The sequence below is a fragment of the Gallus gallus genome, chromosome 6, assembly GCF_016699485.2.
Source record: "Gallus gallus isolate bGalGal1 chromosome 6, bGalGal1.mat.broiler.GRCg7b, whole genome shotgun sequence".
In the NCBI taxonomy this organism is placed as follows: Eukaryota; Metazoa; Chordata; class Aves; order Galliformes; family Phasianidae; genus Gallus; species Gallus gallus.
This window is the reverse complement of record NC_052537.1, coordinates 29577674-29587065: the sequence shown is the minus strand read 5'-3', so window position 1 is coordinate 29587065 and position 9392 is coordinate 29577674. Positions and strand designations below refer to the sequence as shown.

At 38.5% G+C, this 9392-nt stretch overlaps 1 long non-coding RNA gene across 1 annotated transcript in view; it reads left to right on the top strand.

Annotated features, from left to right (window-relative positions):
• Positions 1 to 1320: 1320 nt before the first annotated feature.
• The window catches only part of LOC121111137, a 48734-nt gene continuing 40662 nt past the window's right edge, over positions 1321 to 9392 (top strand). Inside the window, exon 1 of the long non-coding RNA XR_005860799.2 lies at positions 1321 to 1418. This is a non-coding gene — a long non-coding RNA (uncharacterized LOC121111137). The remainder of the gene's footprint in view (positions 1419 to 9392) is intronic.

Sequence of the window (9392 nt, the reverse complement as noted above, 5' to 3'; positions counted from 1 at the left end):
GACATGGTCAGTGGGCATGGTGGGGCTGGGCTGATGGTTAGGCTGGATGACCTTAGTTGTCTCTTCCTTAATGATTCCATTATTCTGTTCTATGAGTCTATGAAACCAGTTGGGCAGTCTGTGAATGTTTGTAAATGACTGCAGTCTTCAGGCCTTGGTTTTCATTAGAGAAGTGTCTGATTTAATTTTATTTGACTGTTAATATTATGAAAAAAAATAGCTACATAGACATTTTTATAAACTACTTTTTAACAATTGTGTGTTAGATTAAATCTTCCAGTGGCAAAGAAGGCCTCCTAAGCCCTCAGTTGTCCTGTCTTGTGATGGACATAGCTCAGGTGTTCTGGACATTCCATGTCCTAGAGGCGTTGGTCACCTGGGATGTGTCGCTACCAGCCCAACTGCTGTTTGGGTTGGGTAAGGTTAATGTAAAACATCCAATGGCCAAAGCTGGAATTATCAACAGACATAAGAGGGCAGAGCTGTGCAGGACGAGCCATGGGAGCTTAGAGCCTTTGATTTGTCCTTTATAGATCTTCTCGGCTGCGCCCTTTATTCCATTGGGATTTCATCACTGCAGCTATTATCATATCCCACTTTGCAATGTAGCTTTAAGAACTACTGAAATTTAATGATTGAAGTTATTATTTATTTTACACTGCAGTTCTGCCTGTGTCTGCTATAAACATTCATACACCACAAACTGAAGCAATATATACTTTCAGGGAATTGATAATGATAATATATTTCAAAAATGATTCCTTCATGAACAGAATTATGGCCTCATTTTCTTAGAGGGCCCCTTGAACGGCTGAGATATCCACCCAAAATTAGCTGGGTTGATGTCTGAATACCAGCATCTTTATCCACAGTTGCAGTTGATTTGCGAAGACACTGTGATCCCTAATTGGACATAATGATTCATCTTTATTATCAGCCCCAAGGACGTGTCCTGGTTCCCGTACTGGGGTCTGTGCTCTGGCAACATGCTCCTTCTATACAAGGATGAGATCCAACATGCACTAGCCTTCTTAATCATAAATAAATAAATAAATAAATAAATAAATAAATTTGGGTCTTGAAATGGGTTGGACGTTTCCTGTGAAGCTAATAAGCATGATTACAGTAGTAGAAACACCTCCTGGTGTAGAAACAAATGCCTGTATGTGTTTATACAGAGAGAAACTCAGAAGGTAATACAGAGGGCCAAAACTGAGGGTAATTTTGCACTCACCTTTCAGCTCCAATTCATAACATCGTATCCATCATCCCATTGCCAGTTATTGGCATCACAGCAGCACCTAGAGGCCAGCTCTACTCAGACACGGGAAGGAAAGATCTTGATGCTGGTGTATCACATTAAAAACATGTGAAAAGTGGTTGAATTTTTTTGAGAGTTACTAGTCGACTTCAAGTAGGTGAGTAATACTTTTCCTCTCGCAAAGATTGAATAATAAAACTATGATGCCTTATTTCCTTGGAGAAATTACAGCGAGGAACTATATTTGAAGTGAGGAGAAGAGAAATCCCTGAAACCTACCTTTCTAGTAGTGGAACACAGCCTGATAGAAAACAAAACAGCGCCATTCAACAGAGATCTATCAGAGCTCCATATTAGAAATAAAATGAAATCTAGGAATTTTGGCAAGTAAATAGCAGTATTTGCACACAGACATGAGTTATATATTTACAAATGGCTGTTGTATGTTGCTATTAGGGTTTAGGATAGAAACCTGCATCAGTAGATTTGAGCTTTTTGCTGTGGCATATGAAAGTGGCACACACCAGTACCTTCTATCCAAGTAGAAAATTACAATTTATGTTACTTGAATTCTCAAAGGGTTTGAAAAGCTCTATTTATGTGCATTCATTTCGACAGGAATAAATCATACTCAGGGTAACATGATTTTCAAATATGTCTGTTTTCTTATATTTGCTTGAGTATTTTCTGAGAAGCACTAGGATGAATCACTTGGTTTACATAATTGCATTGCAGATATATTTGGAGACAACTGTGTTAAAAGGGTTTTCATTAACCCATTGGTTAAGGTAGTTTCCCTGGAAACTTGAGAAGGATCCTTCTCTCTGCAGTCTTTTATTTTATTTTATTATTTTTTTTAGTGTTTGTGCTATTTTGTTAGATAAAATGTATAAGAGTGTATGCTAATTGGATGAGTGCTTATTTTCTCTGCTTCTGGCATAGCTGCAGCCAGAGCCAGACTTACGGTTTACATCTCTGAGTGTGACACAGAGATGGATGACAGTTGGTAATCATAAATATCTCCCGGCAATAGTCTGCAGGTATTTTTGAATTAATGATTTTCCTTACAGCTGGTATCCTAAGAGAGGCAAATTAACATAGCTCTTCACCTGTTTTCAGAGCGCTCTTTATGCTGCCCCAGACACTCCTGAGCCAGTAACTTCAGCTGTGATCTGTTTGTCAATCCTGCTGCGGTGTCCTTCCTCCTACTAAGCCACTCCTATGCTTAGGGCTCGATGTCTGCTCCCATAACCTGCCTCCCTCCTACACAGCTCCTGCAAAACCATCATGTGCAAGCATCGTAAGGATGCCCTCAGCTCTGCTCTGAGTACCTGCAGCCTCCTTGCAGGAGCATCTCTTTTCCTCCTCCCTCCCCTCAATGCAGTTTTTCATGCTTTTGCCTGAAATGAGATTTTTAGCTCTCCTGTGATGATATGTGCCACAAGGCAACAATTCACTTCCAGGTGCCGTAAAGAAATAAATATGAGTGCTCTCATTTTACAGGCAATAATTTTTGCATGAAGATTACATCTCTGCCTATCGATCTAAGTCCGCCCCTGTTCCAGTGGAGCACCCTGGCTGCCATATGCATGGGGGGAGGCATCCGAGGTTCTGCTTTAAAGCCTCTGGGCCTCACAGGAGTGCTGCCATAATGAGGGAGGGAAATTGGAGCCTTATTGGTGATCATACAGGTTTTCAAAATCTGGTGTGTCCTTCTGAACCTGAAGCTGGTGCTCTCTGCTGGGTGAGTTTGAAAAAGCAGTTAGCAGGAGCTGTGAGTTGCACAGAAAAACTCTTAAAAACTCTTGTAAATAGGCAAGGCAAAGATCTCTAAAATAAATGGACAAATTAAGACATTTCAGTATGAAAAAATCTTTGTGAAGAGGCAAAAAAAAAAAAAAAAAAGATTAAGAGGCTGGAGGAAAAAGAAAAGGAATACAACTTGTTTATATTTTGGTCTCCTCCTTGTGTATTTAGCTTAGAATCTTACCGGTATTTGGGAAGCATTAAGATACACCTTATGTATCTGGTTATAGATGTACAGTCATGAATAGGAAACAAGGCTGTGTTGTTTTTGGAAGCTAACTTCTTATACTCAGTATTCTTTTAGGCAGAATATTTCTGGTTAAACAAAAAAGCACTGCAGATTTTTTTAATGACTATCACAGCTATTCGAGTTAATCCTAAGCCACTTTCTGAAGATGTGCATGCTCACACTACCACCTACTGCAATTTGTGTCTGAACACATCAGCATTATACAGTGTCTTTATTATTAATGAATTTCTCTAAATTATTAGTCTAGCTGATGTACTTATTGATTATAATAATAACTCATTTAACAGCAGAAACAAAATATACATAGGTCATTCTGATAGTAATGGCTCCTACTTATTTCCATGGAAACTACAACAGATACAAAGAGCACAGTATCACTGTTTAATAGAGCAAATTCTCAGCTGCAAAACACTATTTTTCAACAGTCACCACCGTTAGCTTTGCTTTCTGAGCAACGATGAACCAGAGCCTGCATGCTGCCCTCATAAAAATCTGCCCCAGAGGACATGACTGCTATCCCTGATACTGCTACACCACCCACCATCTCATTGTGCTCACATCCACTGTTTGGTCTCCGTATACCTTCTGTAAACATCAGTGAATGTCAGTGGGTGGCATTTTTCTACATGGAGGGATTCAGTGGTTGCTTCCTGCACACTACCATGTCACACGGTGTTTTGTCAGACTGCCCCTCTGCTGCCATCTGTCACACGGCAACAAAACGTAACAGGATAGTGGTGGGAAGGCTCAACCTCTACTGCCATACCACCAACATCTGCCTCTTATGTCATGGGTCAACATAATAAAATGGGAGGTATTACTTTCGGAGCAGCCCTTGTAGTAATTCTGCCTCTAAGCCCTTTCTAAATAGTGTACTGACTTCCCTGCTGTATCTGCCAATTTTTCTCATGTGTACATAGTAATTTTGAGATAGTAACCATTCCCCTAGGACAGCGATACCCACCTACACTGAACTGAACTACACAGCTATGGGTTTGTATGAATGAAAAGTGGCTGGATTGTGTGAGAACCCTGTCAGTAGTGGTAACGTTATTTGGAAAGACAGAGTAGGTTGCCTTGATCCCATGTGCTATGGTATGCAAAACCACAGTAAATCTCTAAGATCTCCAGTGTGCGTTTACTACCTTGGTGTCATTTGAGTTCTGAAATACGATTTTTCTGAAATAAGCAGCACCATAGCAAATACAGCTGTAATCAGTGACTGAAATCTGAAACTGATGGTTTTGAGAAATAATTGCAGAGATGAATAATCATCCAGTGTGGCTGTTTGCAATTATCTTCCAAAGAAGAGTGCTCAAGCCAAGGTAATGCTACGGCTTTTTGTGTAACCTGGATCTAAATATAGCCTTACTGCTGACACAATATGCAGATGATGCTGAGATTGACATCAGGATTGGAAAAGGTGGTCACAGAATAACACGGAGAGCTCGGCAAGCAGAACCCATGCTAACGTGGTAATATAGTCCCACACAGAGCTGCACATCTGACAAAAATCCAGGTTATAAGTATTGAGGAGGTAAGGAATTCAGGAAAGCAGCAACTTTGAACAGTGCTTATAAATCAGTCTGAGCAACTGAGTCAACGCAAACTTGAAATGTGACGTCTGAGGTAAAAACGATTAATGGGAATCTGGAAATCTATTCAGGAAAGCAGTGTGTAGGAGTGGGAAGGCAATTTTACGTTTATATAAGCATTGATGAAATGGGTACTAGAATATTGCTTGCAAGTCGGATGTCAGTGTTTCTAACAGTGTAAGAAATGGGTGCAGGAAGAAAGCTGCAGAGATTATTTGAGCACTGGAAAAATGCCTTACTCTGAAAGAAAGGAAGAATGCAATTTGTTGAGCTTATCAAAAGAGCCCGAAACGTAACTTGATTGCAGCACAGAAGTACTAGCACAAGGGGAATATACTTGATATTAAAAGGCTTTCTAATCTCACAAGCAAAAGCTTACGAAAAAACAAGCTCTAGAAGCAACAGCCGACACATTTGAACTGTAAATTATACGAAGATTACTGTGCAAATTAGTCAGCGGAATAGGTCTGATGCATCTCCCCTTCTGAAATCCTCAAACCGAAGCTGCACCCCTTTCCAAAAGGTGTCTTTTTAGCCTGAGTAGGTATTAATAGCCTCACAGCGGGATGTCTGCTCCTTGTATGTAATGTAGTTTGGCACGTTCCTGCTCTGCATGGTATTTATGTGATTTTCGCACAGAAGTGGTATACATACATGGAGTCAATAGAATTATTTTAAAGCTGATGTGTCCAACATCATAATGTACAAATGATGAGATAGGAAGTAAGCATCTGTCAGTAACAGTAAGCATTTTTTTAGTTGCAATACTAAAAATTGTTGCTCAGGAGAGAAAATGTATTAAAAAGTCCACTAGATGGCACTGGAATATCCCTCTATGAGTCTTCTCACTTAGGATGATCGCCTGATTATCCTTATTTTTTAATCAAGACCAAAAGGAATTTATGAACCGTAGTATGAAAAATGCAAGGGACATAACATTCTGATATTAGACAGGATGGATGTTCTTTGTTTCTGTTTGATGTACACAATATGTTGTTCACTGTTTTGTTTATGACTGAGTTAGCTTTATGCGCTTATTTGTTTGGAGTCTGTTTAAAAGAACTTAATCAGTATCAAATTATTTCAAATGTTCCCTTTAATAGAGAATTGAGCACCATTCCAATCCAATTTGATTGCTGGCTGGATCTTGTTCTCTTCTTGCTAGAATGAATTTAGTTAAATGAATTACAGTGCTCTATTCTAAAGGGAAAGAGAGGCTATGGTCTCCTTTCTCTCTAAGACATGATATCAGGACCACTTGGAAACTAGTACACAGTAACAGGAATTATTGTTTCAATCAAACACAACAAATGTTCTTTGTATTTATAAAGAGTCATTTCTGGCATTTCACCTATTGAATATATTGTTTTCATGTAAAAATTTATCACTCTAAGGCAATATTTTTCTAACAAGTATATGTGTCTTTAAACGCTCATGGTATCTAGCAGGAAGAAAGGATCAGCCCCCACTTTCATATTTCCAAAGAAACTTTTAGGCTTCTCAGCTATCCAGAGTGGCCAACGTGGGCTGATGGGAGCGATCAAAGGAATAGGGAAAGCTGGGAGTACCTGGGAATTCCTGCATAGGTCTGGCTGTAAAGAGATGCAGAAAGCGTATAGCTTAACATAATACATCCAGTGTTTTAGAAGATGCAAGTGATGTTGTATTTCACTTTCTGGTATGATTTTAGTCAAACAATAAATGAAATATAAGCTTTCTGCCAACAATTCCATGCTAACAAGACCATTAAATCCTACATGTATCAGCAGGGATCTCGAGGTGACTGTGAATCATTAGTGGTGCCTTGACTTTGGCCTGCTGGAGAATATACATTGCCTACTTGGAACATCAACTCTGTGGAAGTTTTTGCCAATCTGGTCTTTAGGATGTTTTCTCGTGAGACATTTGAAAACTGTTCTGTAGGTATTTCAAAACCTAATAATTTTAGCACAGACTATAGATATTTTCATACAAAAGGAGCTATTAATATTAGTCGGAAATCTATAATATTAAAGAAGCATATAGAAATTTGAAGAAATATATATTGATATTTATATTGATAGAAATATATATTGAATCTATAGTGATAGAAATCAGCCCCCCTCCCCATATTCACTGAAGGTAGAAGAACCAAATAATTAACATGTCATTTGTGTAAGAGGCTGACGAATCCCAGAAGATACAGCGAGAATGGTGGGAATTTGGAAGGCTGGGCTATTTCTGGGGTATATCAGCAATGCATCTCAGCTCTGATTAGTACAGTTCAAAAGACACAGAACAACTATTAAATACTCTATTGACAAGCAAGGCATAGATCATTAGACGTTGAATCTGATCCTTTACCCAGATAACGTACTGTAGTGCCACATCTCTTCAGAGCAGAGAACTGGAACTGCTTTGCTAGTTCTCTTCACCCAATAGCTGCTTATTGCATTGTCAACTTTACAAAATGGGCATGCAGCATACCTGCTAAATCCGTCATCTTCTCACAGAAATCTCCTAGGGCTGTTTTCTGTTGCTAAAAGCTTCTGGACACTACTTCAGATCAGGCTGTCATAAGCCCGTTGGCTCACTCTTCTCTTTCTGTTCTTTCCAATCATTACTGCAGGAATTTTGACTCTCTCTCACACCTGCCTGTTGTCTCTTCTGTGCTTTTCATCAAAGTGAAATGCTGTATGAATTTAGATATATATTCTTTCTTACGACGCGAACCCAATTCTCAGTGCTCCAGCTCTTTATTGACCTGCACTCATGTTCCTCACTATGCCCTTGTGGCAGGGGTTGGCCTTGCAGGTACTTTTCCTACCCTTTTTTGATCTATACATATAATTCAGTCGCAGATGTTAAATACAAATACTCCTTTCACTTGGGACATTAATTGGCATTTTGCCCCATGCCATATATATGATTTTTTGCTCACCAACTCGGTGTGTCACTCTGCTATATGTACTTTTTATGTATGTGTATTCATGACGTATTCTTTATTTCTTGTTTGTCTTCAGTTTATAATGTTAATTTGGCAGTACTGTGAATTCAATTGTATTTACATCAACCAATTAGAGAAAATTGGTGTGGGTGCTGTTGCATTAGCTAACTGTAATTTTACTCTGTGGTCAGATATTTTAGTGGTTTCCATTTATATACAGTCTTTGATTTGGGCTGTTAATCAACAAAGAACAGGAAAATGTGGTGGTTTAACTCCTTGTTATAAGGATCAAAATAGGTGCATTGTTTAGTTTTTCTCTCTCTTTTCTCCCAGTTGCACCTGTTTAAAAATAGGGACATATCTGGGTGAGTAACACGGGGAGCTTTTGGTATAGTTGTAATCTTCCCTGTGGATTCTGTTCTATTTTCTGGCTTGCTGGGTATTTTGTTCTTTGAGTCTCCTGCTCCTGAGCGTGGTCCCATGTGCTGACAACTTCCTGGTCAGGTTTCCCCAACAGCCAGTCGTGTAGATTTAGTTGTACATCAAGTCCCAGGTCTATATCCTGGCATAACTAGTTTACTGTTGGATTATTTTTCCCCGAAGATTCTCCACTGGAATCACCTGTTTGCATTGGGCTGTTACTTGGAAGTGCCTTTTAGAAAGTATGACTGGGATCTGTGATTTTATAAAATTTCAGTCTTCTCAGCTGTATCTGAAGGGGAAGTGGTCACAGAGCAGAGGTGCTGTGATGCCAGCATGTAAGCCTGAGATAAAGCTGGAGTTCATCTTCATAAAGCATGTAGGACATGACTCTTGTTGTATCTCAATCCCTATCAGGTAAATATATTAATCTTCAGCATTTCTTTAGCCACTGTAAAAAACAAGGGAGAATTTCTCTGTTCCCCTAAAAATTGCTGTTCTCAAGTCAATATGTAATCTATACTTAAAAAACTAATATTTATTACAGTGTCATCTGTGAAATAATTGATTTATTCCAAATAACTCTATCTATCTTTTCATGGTAGTTTGGCAATGTTCTGTTCTTTGACAAATTAATTAACTGTAACAAGAGTTCTGGTTCTTTTGCACTCTTTATTTTAAAGATTAGTCACTCCTGGATTGGAGAATTTTGAAGATAATCCACAAAGCACATTTTTTACTGAACTTTTTGCTTGAATTTTCAAGACAGAAACATTATATTGGTCCCAGATTATATTAATCATGAGACAGTGATGACAAATGTATTTTTATACTTGGAGGAATCAGTATGTTTAACTTCTACCCTCTAACAGCCGGGTGAGTCCAACAATACGCATTTTATTAAAGCTGTTGAGGGATTTGTTCAGCCCAATGGGATTTATATTGATTTGTTTCACTTTTTTTTTCTTTCTTTTTTTTGTGAGCTTTATTCCTAGTTTGTTGTCCTATTGATTCTGAGAGGTTTAGTCATTTGAGTTGTTACAAATGTTGCTATACTTATGCTATAATTCTGCTGAAATAATGAAAAATTTAGAGTTTCACAACTATTTAAAAAAGCAAATAAATAAATATGAA